Here is a 21,858-nt window from a genome sequence, read left to right as displayed (position 1 = left end):
TTGCTAATCCTCCAATTCTGGACCCTTTTGTGCTCACACCAGCTTTTCTGGCCCTTTGGACCGTTGTATTGACAATCACTAATGAAGCAGGGTTTTTCCATTCATCCTCTCCACCCTTCTCCTCGGTAGCAAAGCCATGGGCCATGGAAGAGAAAACATGATTTGCTCTATGAAAGCTGCAAATGCATCTGTTTATCATCCTCAAACAACTACAGCTAATCCTCGTTGAGCACGTACTGTGTGCCAGGCCCCACGCTGGGTGTCCACCCATATCCACTCCCCACAGTAACCCTTGGAGTGGGTTCTGTTTTACATCCCATTTTACAGTTGGGCAAACTGAGGAACACAGAGGTGAAGGGATTCTGTCCACATCACCAGGTGATGAGTGACAGAGCTGAGCTTTGAATCCGGGGAGAGGGTGCACGTGGAGGCCTTGTTCAGAGCCAGTCCGCTAAATGCCCCAGCTGACGGCGTCTGGTCCAGAGCCTGCAGAGCTGAACTCGCCCCAAGTGCAGGTCTTAGGGGTCAAGGATGGCCCGGGGCACCAAGACCCCAGGCTGTGGAGACCACTCCATCAAGCCCAGCAATTTCCCAGCCCATTGGCTTCTTTGTCCCCTTCCCCACCCAGTCCTGGTCACCCGCAGTGAGGAAGGCCTTTCCCTTCAGCTGGACCAGCCTCAGTCAAAGCAGATGGCAGGGGCTAGAATTAGCTGTGCAATCAGACGCTCATCATCTAACCCCCAGAGAAGGACCTCCCTGGTGGTCTAGGGGCTAAAACTCCATGCGCCCAAGGCAGGAGGCCCAGGTTCGATCCCTGGTCAGGGAACTAGATCCCACCTGATGCAACTAAGAGTTCACGTGTCACAGCTAAAAAATAATCAAGGATCCTACCTGCAAAGCCCAGACCAGCAAAGCCAATTAATAAGTGAAGTCCTCCGGGAGCTCCGGGCAGCTGCACAGCATCTGAGCTCTGGCTTTCCCTTTGCCCCTGGTCTGCAGGCCCCTCTAAAATTCTGGGCTTTGGCCTTGTTTCCTGCCTGGCATCCCAATCCCTTAGGGACCTGAACACTGACTAACACAGCCTGCTTCACCTTATCACCCCCAAGGGAATGGACCATGACCTTAGACCTCCAGTCTCTGAAATGAGCACTCACAGGAAGAGGAGAGCAGGAGAGGAAGGCCAGGGAGTTTCACTGAGGTCATAGCATGCAGGGCCGACACCTGCAAGGGACCGTACTTCCCGCCTCCTTTCCTTAACATGCCCAACTACCTTATGGGGTGATAGTGTCCCCATTTTACAGAGGAGGAAACTGAGGCTCAGAGAAGCGAACTGACTTCACCAAAGCCACAAGTGAGTGGAGGATCCTAGTCCATGCTGCCATCAAGGATGCCATGGGGTTAGGGCCATAATAAACCAGGCAGGTGTGAGCCTGCCAGAGATAACACCACCTTCATTTGACACAGCGCTGACACAAACAGGGAAATCAGTGGGCTCAACTTCACTCGGCTGCTTCTATAATGAACACCTAACTTAACATACTGTATGCCAGGCACCTGGGTCTGCACTCAGCATGCATTATCACATTTAATCCTCACAACACTATAAGACAAATACTATTATTATCACTTTACTAAGGTTCAACAAGCTAAAACAAATTACCCAAAGTCACTGCGCTAAGTGCCTACCCAGTGGCCATGCCAACTTCCTCATCCCCAGAGTGCCTGACTCTTGTCCAGGTGCCCCCTCCTCTCCACCATGACTCAGGGAAGCATAACCCAAGTGGAATTTCATTACTTTAAGCCAATCACAGTAATTCCTTACATTATGCTGGTGACTGGTCTAGGAAGGAGCACATGACCTAATTCTGGCCTGCGGGAGGGCTTCGGGGGAGTTTCCTTGCTTATAAAAGGAGAGGCCCAGTAAGAGATGGGCAACCCCTTCTTCCAAGGAAGACTGTCATTTATGAAGGTGATGACTAGAACTACATCAGCCGTTTCATCACCATGAGGCGCTAGCATGAGGATGAGCCAACATGCTGAGGAGGGCAGCCAAAGAGGCGGAAAGGATCTAGGTTCTTGCTGTGTTACCTTGATGGGGTCCTGCTTTTCTGTTATTTGCAATGTAACAAAGAGAATGTGAACTCTAGATAGAGTCCAGGACCAGACCTTATATCTCTACGCCCCTCTCAAGATTAGATACCAAGCTGGTCTGTCAAGCTCCACAGACCCCGGACGGTTCCATCCCTTCGAGTCTGGGCTTGCCAGAGTCAAACCTAGGTAGAAAACACAGGCCAAAGCGCAGGCTGGCCATCAAGCCCTGAAGGACAAGGGTCCCGGCAGGGGCCCTCAGCAGGCCCCGCACCGTGGAGGGAGCTCCTGGAGCCGGGCCCTGCCCCCTGGGAACCAAGCCTCCTCGTTTCATTCTCCCTCTCACTGCCTCCTCAGCCGCTGCCCCATAAATCTCCAGTTTATTAATCCTTTACATGAAGCAGTCGGTGTGGGATCCTGATTTACTCCCTGTTCATAAAATGCTGAGAAATTAAAGGTGGAAAATACCCAGAAGGACACAGAGCCTCTGCCGGGGAGCCCCGGAGCAGTTCCTGGCCTAGAACCAGGCCCTCTCTGCCCTTCCCACGTTGGAGCTCAGAAGCCGGTGATGTCACACTGCCCTGTCTTCCCCCGCAGCCACCTCCTGACCCCTACTCTGCCCAAAGTGGGAAAAGGGGTGCCGCTGTCTCCCTGAAGACCACTGCAGGGGCTCCTACTTTCTGAAGATTTCCTCTTCATATGTCCCTTTTGCTGTCCATGATGGGGAGGGGAGATCAAGTTGGGGATCAAAAGTAGGAAGCTGATTAAAACAATTCAAATCCCAAATATGATACATCACACATCCAAAGACATGAAGAGGAGGGAAAATGGAAACAGTGTATTAAATGACTTCACCCACCCAGGTGTCTCAACTGCTTGGATCATCCTCTTCATTTCACCAGCCTCTGAGGGTTCCTCAATATCATTCCACCCCATCAATCCCCAAGACCCTCTGGGTGCTCAGAACACTGACAGACTCTAAAATCCAGCAGCCAAATCCCACCTCTTCTCCAGTAGTCAGGGAGAGCCACAAGGAGACATCAGGGCCTCATATCAAGGATGAGGACTGTCCTAGTTCAGTCTAACAGCACATCTTTAGCCCTAGGTGCCAAGGATGGCACTAAATACTGAGTCCCTTTTTGACCAGATCCCTGCTCCTAAGCCCCTCACTGTGGTTTAGCAGTTACAAGGCTGTCATAAGAAGAGTGCCAAGGGAGCAGGAATATAGGCCACTTAACCCAGTGGAAGGAGAGGAGTTCAGGGAAGCCTTCCTGGAAGAGGTGGTATCCGGGCTGAATTTTGAAAGACAGTAAGAGGCAGCCAGACAAAGGCAACAGGGAAGGGCACTGAAGTCAGCAAACTGCCCGAGCGAGGCTCAGAGGTGTGACGCAGCACTGCATGCTCTGGGAGAGGGGAAGTGGAAGCAAGTCGTTATCACCAAGCATAAAGCACAGGGTAGATTATAGAGAGGGGATGGAGAGAGGCAACCGGGCCTTGACTGCTGTGCTAATAAGTTTTGACTTTATCCCAAGGGCAACAGGGAACCATTAAAAAGTTTCCGACAAGACAGGAACACGGTCCAGTCTGCAGTTTAGAACAATCCCTCTGCCTGCCATTAGGAGTGTGGACTAGGGGGACAGGAAGCAGTGAGGGAGACCCCCCCAGCAAAAGATGGGGAAGGGTCAAGGCAAAGTCAAGGGCCCCTGAATGAGGAGCAGCTCTTTGTTCTGAGGCATAAGCCACGTCTGCTAGGGTCTAGTCTGGTCGAACAAGGAAGAGTGGGGGGCAGCCTGGGGGCTCTGAGGCTGGGGAGAGGAAGGGCATGGTGAGAAGGAAAGCAACTTGAGTCTCAGTTCTTTGAGCTGCAAGGGGTCCCCTGGAAGCCCCTGCACCCAGCGGGCCAGAGTTCACAGGCAGTTTCCTCATCATCCCCAAGCACCCCAGTCCCTCCTGCCTCTGCTCAGCCTCCATCTCTCTTCCTGCCCTAGGTTGGGGAAGAGGCCCTGCCCACCCAGGTCCATTTCCTCCCTGTGAGAGCAGAGGGGCAGAGAGACAGAGCCAAGATGGGCAACACCCCAACCCCCTGCCTGGGAAAGACTGGACTGCGGTACCTACCATCTCACATTCAAAATTCATCTCCTTCCTTATTCTCAGGCCCCTCCTCGTGCTGGGCCTGGGCCACACCCCACCCGCCACTCGGCACCCCCTTCTTCCGTGCACTGACGCCCCCACCTGGCTGTCCCCACCATCAGGGCCCACGCCTGTGAGCTGACCCCCGTTACGCCTCATCACACTGGGTACTGAGCCTGTTCATTTCCACCAGCTGCACTGCCTCAACAACGGGAGCCACGTTGCCTTCATTCTTAAGGCTGGTGCCACTCAGAGCCTGGGGAAGAGCCTCCCCATGTGGACTGGTGATGGGGTTTCTTTCTCATGGAGCCCAATCTGCCCAGAGAAGGTGTGTTCCCTGAAGACAGGTTGTCCAACACCTGTCTCTGTCCGAATCACTTTCTCCGCCAAAAACAACCACTATGCTGCCAAAATAATACACTCAGAAGTGATGTTCTCAGGGCTTCCCTGGTGGTCCAGTGGTTAGGACTCCACGCTTCCACTGCAGGGGGCACAGGTTCAGTCCCTGGTCAGGGAACTAAGATCCCACATGCTGCATGGCAGGGCCAAAAAAACTTGAACGTTCTACTATTCACTTGGAGAAAAGGAAAACTGCAAGCATATTTTTGATTCCTAACACATGCCATTGTCTCTAATTCTCCAGTAATCCTGTAGAGAAGCAACTCTGGCCACCATTTTACAGGTTAAGAAACTAAGATTCAGAGAAGTCAAGCCATTTGCCCAAGTCACACAGGTTACAGTCTGAGCCTGGACCTCCAAGCTCTCCTGTGCATTCCACTGCCTGCAGAGAGGCCCACGTTTAACCTTGGGTCATATTACCTCTCTGGCCTCAGTTTCCTCATCTGCAGAGTGGGAGAACAGGAAGACCTCCCCCAGAGGTCGGTGTGAGAGAACTGAATGAGATGATCCATAAAGAAGCTGGCACATGGTACCCTCCCGCACGTAGCCATCCTCCTGCTCCGCTCATTGCCATCTGGAGGGTACACTGCCCTCCCAGTGCTTCCCGGGTCCATCCACACTTCGGGCCCTTCTTGGGGAGGGCAAGGAGAGGTACCCTCCTGCATGATAAGTGAACCAATAAACCAATCTTTTTGTCTGAGTGGGTATAAATTATAGCAGGAAGCTTTTTGGGTTGGTGTCTTCCATGGCATTAGAAATACCATTAATTATGTATTAAGTGTTTGAAAGGAAAAGACATCAGTAACCTATAGGATGTATTTGCATAGTAATAGAGGATTGATTAGATGCAATGTCTGTACTGAGGGCCACTGGGATTCAGGTCCCCGGCTTCACAGTGATGGTAAATTACAGCCACAAAAATCTCTGCGACAGTAAATAATGGCGTCCCAATTGCCAAAGGAACTCCCGGTGCCTGCTGATGAGAAGTGGGCAGCCCCTCAGTCACTTGGGGTGGGGAAAACAGGACAGGGCCCCACGTCCCCCCTGCTGGGGGTCTGATTTTCATGGTGGGTGACTCCTCCCCGCAGCCCAGACCTGAGCTGGCCATAAACGCCTGCTCAACTCAGTCTGCAGATACTCCAGAGAAAGGCTGGAAGCTGCTTCCTAAGCCTGGATACTGCTAAAGGCTCTTCTGCAATTCCCTCTGGGAGTTAGACGTTCGAGTAAAAAGAAAATGCATGTGTTGCTTCTCAAGCTGCAAGGGTGCGTGTCCCCTTTTAATGAGGAGATGGGGAGGGTTGGAGGACAGCTGCTCTGACTCCTGGAGAGATGAAGGCCACCGAAACCCCTGTAGTCTGAAACCCCTGTAGCATGCTGCCCGGAAGTGGCAGGGACAGGATCCTACATGAGGGGCAATGACAATAATACCAGGCAACATTATGAGTGTCTATGGTATGCCAGGCCCGGGCTAAGGCCCTGCATGGATTAGGCAGCAGGTGCTATCATAACCCCATTGTATAGGTGAGGAAACTGAGGCGCAGAAAGATCTCCCCGAGATATCAGCACTGCCCCCTCTCTCATCTCCTTGGTGCTTTTACTGAACTGTCACCTTCTTCATAATGTTATTTACTTTTGGCCGCGCTGTTACTGCATGGGCTTTTCTCTGGTTGCAGTGAGTGCGGGCTACCCTCTAGCTGCGGTGCACGGGCCTCCCACTGCAGTGGTTTCTCTCGTTGTGGAGCAGAGGCTCTAGGACACGTGGGCTCGGTAGCTGCAGCTCCCAGGCTCTAGAATACAGGCTCAATAGTTGTGGCACATGAGTTTGGTTGCTCTGTGGCATGTGGGATCACCCCAGATCAGGGATTGAACTCATGTCTCCTGTATTGGCAAGCAGAATTTTTTTTTACCACTGAGCCACCAGGGAAGCCCTAAATGTCACCTTTTAATTAAGACCTTCCGTAACCACTATTTAAAACTGTATTCCCATCGCCACTCCATCACTCCCTTGTCACCTTCAGACATGCTCTATCATCGACTAACTTATTTTGTTCATAGGCTGGCTGCCTCCACTAGAATGTAAGCCCCACAAGGGCACAGGTTTCGATCTGTTCATCTTGTATCATTCACTGCTGTATCCCCAGCAGCTAGAACAGGGTTCAGCACCTAAGTGTTCTGTGAACTTATGTTGAGTAACTAGAAGTTTAGTTACCTGTCCAAAGTCACTCAGCTTTCAAATGCCAGAGCTGACATTCAAACCCAGGCACTCTGGTCTCTGACCCAGAAAGGACCTTCTCCCACTGCTGAATGAAACTCCATGGGCAACCGTGATCTCTCAGCCTCCGTTACTCTGATCTGAGATGGGAATACCAGGTCTTCTGGCAGCAGTCCTCATCTGACTTTTTGTGGGCAAAGATAAGCAGACTTGAAAACAGACCTTCTCCAAATAACCCTTGTGTGATGGACTGAATGTTTGTGCTCCTCCTCGCTCAAGATTCTTATGTTGCAGCCCTAACCCCAGTGCAGTTGTATTCGGAGTTCAGTTTAGTTCCGTTCGGTTCAGTCCAGTCCAGTTCAGTTCAGTCACTCAGTCGTGTCCGACTCTTTGTGACCCCATGGACTGCAGCACATCAGGCTTCCCTGTCCATCACCATCTTGCTCAAACTCATGTCCATTGAGTCAGTGATGCCATCCAACCATCTCATCCTCTGTCATCCCCTTCTCCTCCTACCTTCAATCTTTCCCAGCATCAGGATCTTTTCTAATGAGTCAGTTCTTTGCATCAGGTGGCCAAAGTATTGGAGCTTCAGCTTCAGCATCAGTCCTTTCAGTGAATATTCAGGACTGATTTCCTTCAGAATGGACTGGTTTGATCTCCTTGCAGTCCAAGGGACTCTCAAGAGTCTTGTATTTGGAGTAAGGAAGTAATTATGGTCAAATGAGGTCATAAGAGAGCTTCCCAGGTGATGCTAGTGGTAAAGAACACACCAGCCAATGCAGGAGACATAAAAGATACAGGTTCAATCCCTAGGTCAGGAAGATCCCCTGGAGGAGGGCATGGCAACCAATTCCAGTGTTCTTGCCTGGAGAATCCAATGGACAAGGAGCCTGGTGGGCTACAGTCTACAGGGTCACACAGAGTCAGACACAACTGAAGCGACTTAGCAAGCACACATGTATGTACGGGGTTATGAGGGTAGGGCCCTGACCCAATAGGATTAGTATCTTTCTAAGAAGGTCACCAGAAAGCACTCTCTCTACCTCTCTCCCCCTGCTACCTCCTGTGAGTGAGCACATACCCAGGAAAAGCCATGCTAGCACATAGCAAGAAGACAGCTGTCTGCAAGCCAGGAGGAGAGCTCTCACCAGAACTCAGATTGGCTAGAATCGTGATCCTGGACTTCCAGCCTCCAGAACTGCGAGGAGATGGATTTCTGTTGTTTAAGCCACCCAGTCTATGGTACTGTGTTACAGTGGTCTGAGCAGACTCACATACTCTGTCATCGCTGAGCACTGAGTGGGACTCTCACTTGCTCAGGAAAGCTGATGGCTACCCAGTGCCTGCAGGGGAAGGTCCAGACTCCAGCACCTGGTCCCAAATGTGCATTAATTAACTGAGTAATGGTGGCTGAATCAGAGCCCATTTGGTGCCTCCCCAGACTTGCTCTGCTGCAGCTGCCTCCCATAACATCCATCAGCTACTTTCTCACAGGAGAACCAGGCTGCCACCCCAGCATCTCATCTAACACCACCTCTATCCTACCACCTCTCCCCTGGGGTGAGACTCTGGCACAGCCTCCCCTAGCAGTGCCCAGGTTCCATCCTCTGTCCACTGGAAGAGGAGGGGCTGGCTTCTCACTTCTGGACTCGCTGAGACACCATACTACAGGGTCTGGGATTCGGCTTCCCCAGTGGCTGCCCAGAGGGACCAGGTGATGTGACCTAGCAGTGCAAGGGAGTTTCCCCATGGGGAAAACTTGGAGCAACAAGAGACGAAGATACTGGCAGATAGAGTCTCTCTCTTCCACCCTGAGCAAACTGTTCTGAGTCACACTGGTTCCATTGGGCTTAACCACAAACATCCCTTGTGAGGAAGCAACTGGCTTTCTTTCCTCACTTCCTTGTGAAGCTGTGGCTGGTTGGCATTTGTTTTTCCTCCTTTGTTGCACACCTTCCCTTTTCTTCTCCCTCTCCTTTCCCTGGAACTGCACCCCTACCCCAGGGGAAGCAATAGCACCAAGTTTTGCCTTAATCTCTGTTTTCTGGGAAGCCAAAATCTACTCAATCGTGGACGGCCTTTGGTGCCAGTAGGGCTTTACTCAAAGATCCAAAGAGAAGATGAATCATGACTTTGAAAAGGAAACCAGACACAGCTACCCCTTTGAAGGGGGAAATGATCCAAATCCTTGGAGACACAGGCCAAGAATCTCCTGCTTCCTCTGCTGTTTCTGGAAATCCTTCCACCCATGGAAAAGTAAACACAGCCAAGGGAACTTGACTTCCTGAAAGACACTGAAGGGACTCAGGCTTGTTGCTAGTCTGAGGAGCATCTGATAAACAATTCCTACTAGGGCACAAAAGACATACTACAGAACCTCTGCTTTCAAATGGAGCCCGTGAGAACTGGTGACGCTAACATCTACTTACTAAGTCTTTATTATGTCCCATGCACTAAGCTAAGCCCCTTACTCCACTGTTCATTTAATTTTCACAACAGCCCTACGTACTGCTATAAGAATTAAGCACTATTATTATTGTCCCTTTCACAGAGGAGAAAATAGGTGCTCAGACACGTTAGGTAACATGCCAGAAACCACGCAGCCAGGACTCAACGCTTATATCTAAACGGCTAATGTAGAGCACAGTGATGGCCCATAAGGAAGATACACTGGGACTATAGCCTTCCTAAGGAAGCTTTTCGGGTTGGTATTTCCTGTGGTGTTAGAAATATTATTAATTCTGTACTAGGTATGGATGTAATGTACAACCGGATAAATGTAATTAACATTGCTTTATGATACATACAAAAGCTGTTAAGAGAATAAATCCTGAGTTCTCACCACAAGAGAAAAATATTTTTTCTATTTCTTCAGTTTTGTATCTATATGAGATGATGGATGTTCACTAAACTTACTGTGATAATCACTTCATGATGTATGTAAGTCAAATCATTATGCTGCACACCTAACACTTACCCAGTGCTACATGTCAATTACAGCTCAATAAAACTGGAAGGAAATACGTGAATGTGTGTGTGTGTATATAATGTATTAGGTGTTTGAATAGAAAAAACATTTTTGGCTCCTTTGTTTCCCATAAGGTCCTCCCCAGCCAAATATGGATACAAAGGGGCTGAAACACCCAAAGCGACCCTTCCTTTACACCCCTCAGGGGGATGTTGGGGGGTGCTTGAGAAGCAGGCAACAGGGCACAAGTCGGAGTGTATTTGTCTCCAGGTCTGATATGACACAGTTGGCTCTGGTCAGAAGCAACTACCATGGAATAAGAAAGTGTCCTCCCTAGCTGCTCCTCCCAGGGTCCCAGCACCTCTACCCATCAACCAATCCCTCTGCTCAAAGGAGGGACAAGCAGAGGTTTCTGAGCTTTCATCCTCCCCTAGTCACCCAGTTTTGAGAGGGAGTCCTGGACCAGAAAGAGTAAAAGCAAACGCAGCAATTGTTAATATAATGACCTTGAAGAGGAGCAACTCCATTTTACCTTGAAAAGTGCAGAACTGAAAGCAGAGTCTATTTAGACAATGCAAATGATATGCATGTAATATGCAAACTCAAATACAAATAATCCAGGGCCAGGCCAGGGTGAAGGCACCCAGTGGCCTCTAGAGGGAGGTAGGGGTGAGTGGACCTGGGCATTTAGGACCTGGAGTCAGAAGCAGGTGAGGGCTTTGGGTGGGAGCATCTTAGAGGGGACCCAGGTCCATGGCACAGTGAACCTTCCAAACCCCACGCAATCTTCCCGTTGCACCTACATACACACACATACACACACACATCACTGTTGTCACCACACCAACACACCATTAAAGTACTCACAACACTCACAGAAACACACATAAACAGACACGCTGCCATGAAACTCTGACACACAGACACCAGTCACTCACGAAGACGCAGACTCACACAGCTACGCACGCCACCACGCCCTTGAAGACAAACGTGGATGGAAGCAGACACACGCAGACACACACTAGTAGACACATACCAACACAGACACAAACACAGAGCACACATCTCCATGCTGACCCAGCACAGCCAGTCTATAAATCTGCCAGGAGAAGAAATCTAGAGGCACTGAATGCCCAGGTGCCCCCTGGTAGCTTGGTGGTAAATAAACCGCCTACCAAGCAGGACACGTGGGTTCGATCCCGGGCTTGGGAAGATCCCCTGGGGAAGGAAATAGCAACCCACCCCAGTATTCTTGCCTGAGAAATCCCGTGGACAGAGGACCTGGCGGGCTTTAGTCCATGGTCACAAAAGAGTCAGACACAGCTGAGCAACTAAACAACAAGAACACCTGAATACCTACTTTGTACCAGGCAAGGTGCAGGAACCTGAAATCCTCATTTGATCTTCACAAAGCAAAGTTACGGAGTGGTGGGCGTGTATAGGCCCAAAGGTGAGCCTATAGGCTCGAGCTTACAGTTAAGTAGCACAAGAGACCCGGCGAGGGAGGGTACCATGGAGCCACCTGTTCCCCTCCCCCAGCAGAGCCTCCCCTGGACGAGAACACAGCCGTCACTGCCAGCTCTTCCTCCTCCACCCTGTGGTCCTCCCTAGCCAATGGTTAACCTCTGGCTTCCTCTGAGGCACTCCTGCCCTTCTCCACTCGGCCCTTTCATCACTCTGCCCGGGGTGTGCCCTACCATGCAACCTTACATTAATTCTGGCCTTTGTATAATCTAATTTGGAGGTTTCCTAGGGGAGGAAGGCAATCATTTCTTTCCATCCAAATGGAATACAAGACTAGATTTTCAGTCTCTGCCTGTCTCAGGGTGAATGTTCACATTAGAAAAATGATGCTTTCCCCCAAAGTATACAAACTTTAAATGCCACTCTGCTCACCACTTCCTACACACACACACATACACACACACACACACACACACACACACACACACACAGAAAAGGAAATGTGCTTTTCAGAGCAAAAAATGAATAAGATTTCTCACTCTCTATTAAGTCACCATGTCACTTTGGGCAAGTCACCCACCGTCCCAGGGTCTCAATTCCCACATTTGCCTCGTTTGAGAGGTAAGACAAGCTAATCCTCAAGGACCCTCCCTCTCCCACCTTCCATCTCCCTGAGGCTAGTAGTTGCCCCCTCAGTGTTCCCCAGAACTGTCCCCTGACCTTGGGGACTCACTGCTAATGCTGGGATCTGAGAAGAGCTAAGGCCTGGGCCCTGCCAGGGTAGGACAAGGTCAGCCACAGTCTCAGAGTCAGGATTCAGCCACCAACCCCGGCCTCTGGCTTGCCTACCTGAGATATCTATGTCCCCTTGGTAGCCTCAGAGGTTCAAAGGGGATGTCAGCTTGTAGCTTATTATATTTTACAATACCTTAAGATATAATAAGGCTGTGATTTCAGAGCAAGCTAGAACAGTTGCAAAATGCCACATTGATGGTTTTGAGTGTATTTTAGGGCCTTGAGCTCTCTTCCCAAATTAATATTCATAGGGACAGGCATGCCATTTATTTGCATATGTAGATTGTTGCTCATTCACTGCAGGATAAAAAAGTTTTGGGGTGTTTTTGTTTATTGTAGTTATTTTAAGCTTGGATGATAAACCGATCAATTTCAGGCAGGGGAAGGGCAGCTTCCAAGGGCAGGAGTAGGTTTTAAAGAATTTTTGATCCGAGGAAAGGCATATCCCAGATACACAGGAGTGAATCATACCGACCCTGACCAATGAGCAGAATCAATTCCAGGACGGCTCTTTCAAGGTCATCCCATTCAGCCCCTACTTCAGAAAGCTTGGCCATCCCACATGGCCCCCACAGGTCCTTGGGAAACCAACCCCACCATTATCACTCAAGGTCACAGTTGAGAGGCAGGCACAGGTTTGAGGTGTGACTTTGGACAAGTCACTTGAGCCCCTGTTTCTGAGGATGGTGACCTGGTTTGCCAAGTTGTTGTAAAATACACACTAGAGAGTAATAGAAATGAATGGTGGTGATGGTCGCATAACATTATGTAGTATTTAATACCAGTGAAATGTACACTTCAAAATGGTTAAGGTAGCAAATTTTATGTTATGTGTGTTTTATCACAATAAAAATAAAATTTTTAAAATAGGACAAACTTGAAAATAAATGCACCAAAAAAGTGCTTGTTAAAGTGTGAAGCCCTAATCAAGGTAGCAGTTGCTAAGATATCTTCTCTCCTGAGGTCACTGGTATCCACTCCTCCCAAGTGCCTTCAGGGAAGGCACCATCTCCTGCTACTGCCATCCACTGGAGGATCTGAGAACCATTATCCCGTCTTTATTGGCTTCACTCCTCTTTTCTGCACCAAATAACACCCTGACGACTCCACCAGAAAGCTGTGAGTCCACTGGGAGAGTCTAGTGTTTCTCAAGTTACTCCAGAGTCCTTGTATTCTGATCACTCAAAGCACCTTGAAACCTGGTGAGGGCCTGTAGGGAGCGGGCAGTGAAGCCTGTTAGCAAGTCAGGGACTCTGAGTCCACAGACCTGCATGGAGTCCAGATATCCCCAATGTCCAATGGGACCTTGACTGCTCAATCTCTCTGAGCTCAAGTTTCACCTGTGCGATGGGGCTAACACTATTCTACCTACCCCTTGAGCCAGTACTGCATAACAAAAGTACCAAACATTTCTATTATAGGATTGCAGAGCCATCAGCCTCACTTCTAGCATTAACTCTTTCAAACCACTGGGGGCGCTGTTTCGGAGCGCTCAACATTTGTTCTCAAGCCGGAGTTCCTTAGGCACCAAAGCACCATTCTACTGTTGTGATTTCATTTCAGTGCTCAAGTAGTCATACTCAGTCGGAAGACCCAGCTTTGCATCAGTGTTTGTTGTTGCACTAGAATTAAAGTTCCTTTAATTGTCATGGGCTAAGGCGATGGCACCCCACTCCAGTACTCTTGCCTGGAAAATCCCGTGGACAGAGGAGGCCGGTAGGCTGCAGTCCATGGGGTCGCGAAGAGTCGGACACGACTGAGCGACTTCACTTTCATTTTTCACTTTCATGCATTGGAGAAAGAAATGGCAACCCACTCCAGTGTTCTTGCCTGGAGAATCCCAGGGATGGGGGAGCCTGATAGGCTGCCGTCTATGGGGTCGCACAGAGTCGGACACGACTGAAGTGACTTAGCAGTAGCAGCAGCAATGAGGAAAAAAAAAAAAAAAAGTGGCCACCTAATACCCAAATGCTTTTGTGCCAAAGTCTGGCCAGATGATCCCTCAGCATGTTGTAAGAACAAACATCCCAGCTAAGAAAAGTACTGGGAGAGCTGAGTCACCACAGGGCACGTGGTGGAGCAAGCAATCAAAACTATGATCATGTCACAAGGGCTGATTTAGTCTTAGCACTATAACAGCATCTATCATGTTAAATTAATATTGTTAATCTGATTGTTAATGGCTTTGTAGTTTGCATTTTAATTTATAAACTTGTTTGAGCACTAAGATTATGTATGAGTTATAAGCCAAAGCTGTTTATGTCTAATTTTTTGTTTATATAGATTTTTAAATATTATATTAATAATTTAAGACAATATTAGAGGTCTGTGGGAAGCATTTTCTCCCTTTAAAATGGAACCATCTGTACATTTCTCAAGTTTTAAAACCATTGGCCTAAAAATTAATGCAGAGAACAACCTGGGGAGTAGATAGAGTCCCTAAAAATCAGGGTTATTGTTCATTTTCTTCTACAGTGGATGGGAAGAGGGGAGTTTGGCTGAGAAGAAACTGCAGTAGGTGAAGGTTAAGTGATTTGCCCAAGGTCACTCATCGACCTTGGATGTCAGGGAAGTCTCAGGAATCTTAGGTAATTTCCTTCCTCCTTCATTCCTGAAGCATATTATTCTACTTTGACTGAACAAGGAAAGCTAATAAGTGACTTTCTCTGCATCCCGGTTCCTCTTTCCCTCACCCCCGAGCAGAGCCAAACTTTTATCTAAGTCCTGAAGAAAGGTAGATTCCTATCCCAGCTCCAAGCAGAGGGTCCAAGCTCAAAGTGACCCAAGGAGGTTCAAAATAAAAGTTTTCCTGTCTATTGTGAAGGGACAATGAATGTGGTATGAAGAAGGTTCCACCCACAGATCTCTGCAGAGCCTGCCCTTTCCCACTGCTGACACCAGCATCTCCGATAGGTAGACACCGAGGCCAGCTTGGGGCTGGCTCCTGGGGAGAAGGACTAAACCAGTTTTGAGGAGGTAGTTTGTTAGAAAGGTGAGACCTACACAGAGCCCAGGTGAAGGTGGGCCAGGCAGCAGGTAATTAAGAGCTACGTTGTGCAGGAGAGAGGTGGGAGTTACAGCAACTCAGGAAAGAGGTAGATCGATGAGAGAGAGCAGAGATGGACGTCCCTAGAAGGTGGGGTGCCACAGCTGAGATGTGAAGATCGAGTGGGACCTGGCTGAGTGGAGGGACGTGCTCATTTCAGCCAGTGGTCACAGCTGTGAGAAGGTGACAGGGTTTCTGAGGCACTGAAGAGGCTAGAGATGGGCAGCCCTCACCTCCTCCCAAGTTCCTCTCCTTCTCTGCACTGCCACCGTCCTGCTTATCCTTGGACTTACCAAGGGAGTTCTCACCTCAGGGCCTTTGCACTTACTATTCCCTCTGCATTGCAGGTGCCCCTTACCCCCAGATATCCACATGGCTTCCTTCCTCTCAGTCTCTGCTCAAATGTCACCATTAGAGAGGCCTTCCCTGACCACAATGCATCCCATCACCATCTATGCCCTTTACCTTGCTATTTTTCTTCATTGCAACCGGCACAAAGTATATAGTATGTTCACTTTTTTACCACCTGTTTCCCCCACTTCAGCACAAACTCATGAAGGCAAGGGCTTTGGTTTGTTCCCTGCTATATTGAGTATGTGATCAATGATCAGTGTCTTCAGAATGAATGAATGAAAGGAAAGAAGAATGCTATAAAGAGTGGAAGAATGCCACTCACAGCTCCTGGAGGTAGCAGAGACCTCCTTCCTATTGGTAAGTCAGCAGTGTTTTCCTTCCACAGGTAAGACGCAGGAGACACGGAACAGGAGTGGTACCAGGTGAGGGTGGATGGGTACAAAGAGTCAGATGAGGGTAAAGGGAGGGCTTAGGGGTTCAGAAGAGCTGGCTCAGATCCAGCTTGATCCCACTGGCAGAACATTTTTTTTTGCTCTTAAAGGAATCTCAGGATCAGGCTTGAGGGTGCCGGGAAAGATAGTCAAGGTATTAATAAGATGAGGGATCAGGCCTTCCTTGGTGGTCCAATGGTTAAGGATCCACCTTCCAATGCAGGGGACATGGGTTTGATCCCTGGTTGCAGAACTAAGATCCCATACACCATGCGGCAACTAAGCCCGCAAGCCACAACTAGAGAGCCCGTGTGCTGAAACTAAGACTCTATGCAGCCAAATAAATAAATAAAATATCTCTTTTCAAAAAAGTGAGAGATCGAAACAAGACACAACATAACAGGGGGTGGAAGGTCTTCAGGAAAGAGTCATGGTAAAAGTCCCCCAGCACACAAGAGAGGGCCTGAGTCTCATCAGAGATGAGAGATGGAAGGAGGCAGGGAGACAGAGCAAATGGGAAAAAGAGGCTGGGATAACAGGGCACCCACAGGTCAGGAGAACATCCAGAAGATGTATGAAATGGAGCGTAGAAGAGAGACCTTGACTTCACCCTCCCTTTGCCTCCCGCTGCTGAGTGAGCCTGGAAGCCACTTAACCTCTCCCAGCCTCCACTTCCTCATCTGTAAAATGATGACCATAATCCCAACCTCAAGGGTGTTTACAAGGCTGAGTTCCAACAGCTCCTAAAAATCACCTAAACTAGTGCCTGGCATACAGCAGGCAGGCATTCATCAAAGTGAGTCTCTTCTCCAAATTGAGGTTAAGGAAAAAAGGGTGAGGATGAACTGACTTTTCAGGTAAATAATCTTATTCCCCTTATTCCTGATTTATTAATTCAATAAATATTCACTGAAGTGCCCTGTGTATTACAACTGGATACAAAGAAGGTTTCGCTTTCACCCCATCTCAGACCTTGATGGCCTTACATCCAATTGGGAAGATGAGGAACATTGCAATAAAATGCTGAACAATGACCCCAGAGTGTATTGTTAAGTATCAAATTTGTGCTGTCAGCAATAACTGCTACAGAAATTCAGGGGAAGGAGAGACGGATGCTTCGCGATCACTATGGGCTCTGGTGGTCCGGGATGGTCTAATGAGGATGCAGCTCTAACCCTGGCCTTGAAGGAAAGGGTGGTTTGACTTAAACTCAGAGAAAGGCAGAACTTGAAGCAGAGTCGGACGTGACAGTGAGCCACGCCACCAGGAGAAAGGACGCAGGCAAGTGGTGGAGATTCACAGGGGTCTGTTGAGGAGTTTGGGCTTCATCCAGTGAGTACTATGGGGAAAAATGTAAGGTAACGAGTGGATAAAAATGACATTTGGGGATGACCTGAAAGAGGGAGATATGAGAAGCTGCAAAATAGTACCTCAAGCAATATGTGTCTGCAGCACGGATTCTAGGCTCATCACCACCTCTGTACTCGAATTAGTGACCATTCTATTTGCCGAACACCATAGAATGCTCCTGTAGGAGATTTGATGCTCCTCCTACCATGGTTGGCCTGCGAGTCCCAGTTGTTGCTTTATTCTCTGGTCATTTGTCCCCATGACCCCAAGGCACTATGGCTTGGGGCTGGGAGATCAGAGCAGGAGGCTACTGCCATCACCCAGCATGAGATAGAAAGAACCTGCACAAAGGGAGCATCTCATGCCAGAAAGGAGGACTTATATTCAAGAAACATAATGAAGAGAAAAGAAAGTCCATGCTTTAATAGTTGAAATAGAGGGAGGCAGGCATCAGAAGTGTTGCTAAGGTTTTAAGCCCAAGCCTCTGGGAAGACGGTGCTGCCAACAACAAGAATGAAGAATCCAGAAGGGCAGATGGCTTGAGAGATGGGAAGACATTAGATTCCACTTTAGGCATGTAGACTTTATGATAGCAGCCAGATATCCTAATAATAATAGTATCTAATCAGCAACTAGAATGTATGAAGAGTTGGAGACTGATGGGCCGTTCAAAGGAGTCGAAACCAGGAACTGTCGACTGGCGAGGAACTCACTGTGACTGCCTCCCAGAGCTGCTGACTATATTCGGATTGTCAAAGACAGAAAAGAGATCAGAACCCAGCTTGGCTTAAGGTCCCATTTCGCCACCGAGAAAAGCAAAGCAAGAGGCAGTACAGTAAGCTGGGCAGAAGCTCATGACCCATCCATACCAAGATGCTGGAGTTCCAGTGTACACTATGAACCACCTCCTCTAGGAGGTCTTTTCTAACTTCCGTGGCTCCCACTGATGTTATACTCCTCATACCATGGTTGGCCTGCAAGTCCCAATTATTGATTTACTCTCTTGTTCTGTTCTCTGATTATTTGATAGTCTACATGGTCTAGACCTTACAAGTCTGCCACACTAGATTATAATTCTTGGACATCAGAGATCAAATCTTCAAATAACTTTCTACTTCTTACATACTAATCAAGTGCAGTTATTGAGTTAAATCATATCTAGTTTCCCAATACATTCCCATTACACAGATGAATGAACTGAGACTCAAAGAAGTAAAATACTTTGCTCAGAGTCACAGGGCTAAGAAGGAGTACAGAAAATTAAAACCCAAGTCTTAAATGCTATAGCAGGCATTGTTGGTTGCTCCTTTCTTTTTTCCAAAAGCATTCTAATTTTTTTCATCTCGGAGACTCAACAAATCAAGATTATTCTAAACCAGTTATGGTGGTCTCCTTCCCTTGCCTGTGGTTGGCTTATGCATGGACATGTGACTCACAATTTAGCCAGTGAGACTTGAGGGAAAGTCTACTGAGCCTTCTGGTAAAGGTTCCCCTCCTGCCTTTTCTGCCTCTGCACATAATCGTAAGGGTGTAATACCTGGATTTGTTACAGCCAACTTGTGACCTTGAGACCAAGAAATGATGAAAAGAATTTGTATCTTTGATGATGTATTGAACCACTGAAAGAACTAAGCTTGGGGCGGACAGCCCGCATCTGTTGTAGTAGGAGATGCTAAGGCAGAACTGTTTCAGCCAGTTGAATTCAGGTTTTTGCTCTGTGCACCCCTGACTGATACCCACACCAATCAAGGGCTTTAGTCACTACTACCTGAGCTAAGCATCACTGGAGATACATAACAAGTAAAATCCTGTGCCTTGCCCTTATTGTGCCTGTCCCAAGATTGGACCTTCAATATGTGTTCAATCTATATTTGATTAATTGATTCTCCCTTTGCTCATCAGTTATCTTTCTTCCCTTTACTCAGCTTCACTGATTATCTTTAAGTTTCAGCTTCCATTTGCACTGTGGTCTCAACATTTCTACCAGATCCTTCCCCATCACCTCCCCCCACCTCCAAGGACCAAGCCAAAAGCAACGGACTCACGCTTCGCCCACAGAGACCATCACCGAAAGTCCGCGTTCCTAAATATTTGTTCTTTGAAATGTCTTTCTCAATTAGATCTCACCCAAATGTTTGAGAATCAGGCTGAATTCCAACTTCCTGCTCCAGAACAGACATGTTGAGCCTGCATAATTACTGCAGCCAGCTTTATTTGCTATAAAAACATGGATTTTTTTTTTTTTGCTCCTTCTCAACTGTAAAATAATCAATAAATAGAATCCAGATGAAAAATGCCAGCATTTAGGAGAACAACTCTTTTATGATTCTTTTCTTTTGGGTCTAATTAACACACTGGGGATAAAATGTGTTGATACACTTGCCCAACCAGCTAAGGTGAAACAACTCTGCTGAGATACAGCTTCACATCAGAGACACAGGTGAAACAGACAGTTTCAAAACATTATGAAATGTTCCACAAACATCTGTAAACCTGTGAGGTGGACTTCCTCCAATGCCTCTCTGTTCAACTATTCAACTTTTTCTTTGTCCCCTATGAACACATTACATAGATGCTGTCAAATGAAACACAGATAGTCCCATTAGCAGGAGAAGCAATCTCCCTGACTTTCTTTTAAATGAAGAAGACATGCCTCTTTGGACAATGACCACTGGGGCCATGAAAGTTTCATGAAGGGCTCTTGGAGTGGATGATATCTTTTCAATTATATCAGTGCTAAAATAAACCCCCACAGAGCCACAGGGCATCGAGTCTACATCCCAACACAGGACACCTATTTATTCCCTAATTAAATTGGATATATTCTCTCTGTATATGAATTGATGAAAATATTCTTTTAATTCTATGGTCTCCTGGTGGGTAAGGGGGAGGGAATCATCCCTAGGCAAATTCATGGAGTTCCTAGAGCTAAATCACAGTCTTTGTTCCAGGCTCCCTCACTGCATCATCTCAGGAAAATCACTCACTCTCCCTTGTTCTCACACAGTAGTTCTTTCATTGTGGTCCTGGGGCCAAGAGCATCAACATCACCTGGGAACTTGTTAAAAATTCAAATTACTGGGCCCACTCTGGACCTGCCGAATCAAAAATTCTGGGGGTGGAGCACAGCAATCTGTGTTCAAGCAAGCATGCTGCACTGAAGTCTGAGAAGCACTGGTCTACAAAACAGGAAGGAAAGAGCATTATTTTAAATTGAATCAGGGATAAGGGATACCTGGACTTTTCAGAGCCTGGGCTCCTTTCTGAATAACTGTCTCAAACTGCAGAGTAGGGCTCCATTTACCCATCTGTACAATGGGGCTACAGTGTTCACCAAGAAGCTGTGGGTGCTAGAATTCAAGAAGTATGTGGTTACCTGGCACCAGTCTCTATGGATACCTAGCAAGATCATGGTTGCCAATACTCAACAGCTCCCTCCCACCATACTCTGACTGGCAGAAGCTCTGCAGAGCAGTCCTCCAATGCCACGTCTAAGGTCATCACTGCAGCTGCCTCTGGGTTACCCTTGGCAACCAGGAGCCAGAGTCATGGTCGCCCACAGAATTTTGAAATGCCATAGCCAGTAGCCTCAAGCCTTCTTACCTCAGAGCCTTGAACCACCAGAGAGGAGGCTCAGGATTATTCTGTTCTATTGTCCCGTTTCAGCAATTCTTCAGACATCGCTTATATTTGCCCCCACTCTACATCTAGACTTTAAGCCTGAGAATGACACCTAGAATGCCAGCCTCGTGAGGTATGGGACTCTGCCTGGCTGGTTCATGGCTGTCTGCCCAGTGCCTGGCACAAAGTAAGAGCTCAAGAACTGTTTATTGACTAAACTTTCCTAGCACAGTAAATGCCCTGCCCATAGTAAGTCCAATCATAAGCCCCAAACCTTCAAGTACCCAAAACTTATGTTTGGAAAGGGGCAAAGAAACTATATCAAACCCCAGGGAACAAGGAGAAAAGGGAAAAGGAGAAGCAAGGGCCTGAATATTTCCCAGCTGAAGCCAGAACCCTTGGCTCTATGGGCACTCAGCCAATTGCTCACCTTGGATCTGGAACTAGAAGACCTCTGGGCCAGGGTTTTTTCCGGGCGGAGGGGGATGTCTTTTGTTTTGCGTATTAGAATCCTTCGGCGGGAGAGGCGGGAGCTGAAGGATGATAAGACATTGACCACAGGTTCTGGGCATGAGTTCTAAGCAGTGGGTCTTCTAACTGCCCTCCTGTCTCTCACTCAAAGGCCAGTTCTCACGGGTCCTGACTCTGCTGTCTTTTGACCAAACGCTTAATAAGAGCTTTTTTACCCTCTCAGGACTCCAGCCTCGTGCCCATGCCAGGGTGATCCTACTCCCTCAATTAGAAATCTACCCAAGGCTCAATTCCAAACCCTCCTTTCTCCAGGGAGCACCCTAGCCCTCCCCCTCCAAACAGTGACTTCACCTGGGAAGCCTGTACTCCCTCCCTTGGCTACGAGATAGTGACTACTCTTTCCCTGTAGACTGCACATTTGGGGACTGGGCAGAGTCTTAAGAGCTCCCTTTAACCCCCAAACTTCAGTGCAGGCAGAGGATAGATATTGGACCAACTGTCACCTAAGTGATTTGTCCTGAGGGAT

General features: G+C 48.1%; 1 protein-coding gene across 5 annotated transcripts in view; it reads right to left on the bottom strand.

Moving 5' to 3' along the window:
• MEGF11 (multiple EGF like domains 11) overlaps nt 1-21,858 on the bottom strand; it is a 400,952-nt gene that overhangs the window by 376,908 nt on the left and 2,186 nt on the right. For 3 of the 5 annotated variants that reach the window (XM_086322959.1, XM_086322954.1, XM_086322956.1), the window contains exon 2: nt 21,292-21,394. The exons of the other annotated variants lie outside the window; for them this stretch is intronic. The gene's annotated coding sequence lies outside the window, so the exon portion shown is untranslated. The remainder of the gene's footprint in view (nt 1-21,291; nt 21,395-21,858) is intronic. 5 annotated transcript variants of the gene reach the window in all.

The sequence above is a fragment of the Bos grunniens genome, chromosome 10 (assembly GCF_055505025.1).
Source record: "Bos grunniens cultivar Pamir isolate PY7600 chromosome 10, Bosgru_T2T1.0, whole genome shotgun sequence".
Taxonomy (NCBI): domain Eukaryota; kingdom Metazoa; phylum Chordata; class Mammalia; order Artiodactyla; family Bovidae; genus Bos; species Bos grunniens.
The sequence above is the reverse complement of the archived record's forward strand: the minus strand, read 5'-3'. Positions and strand labels throughout refer to the sequence as shown.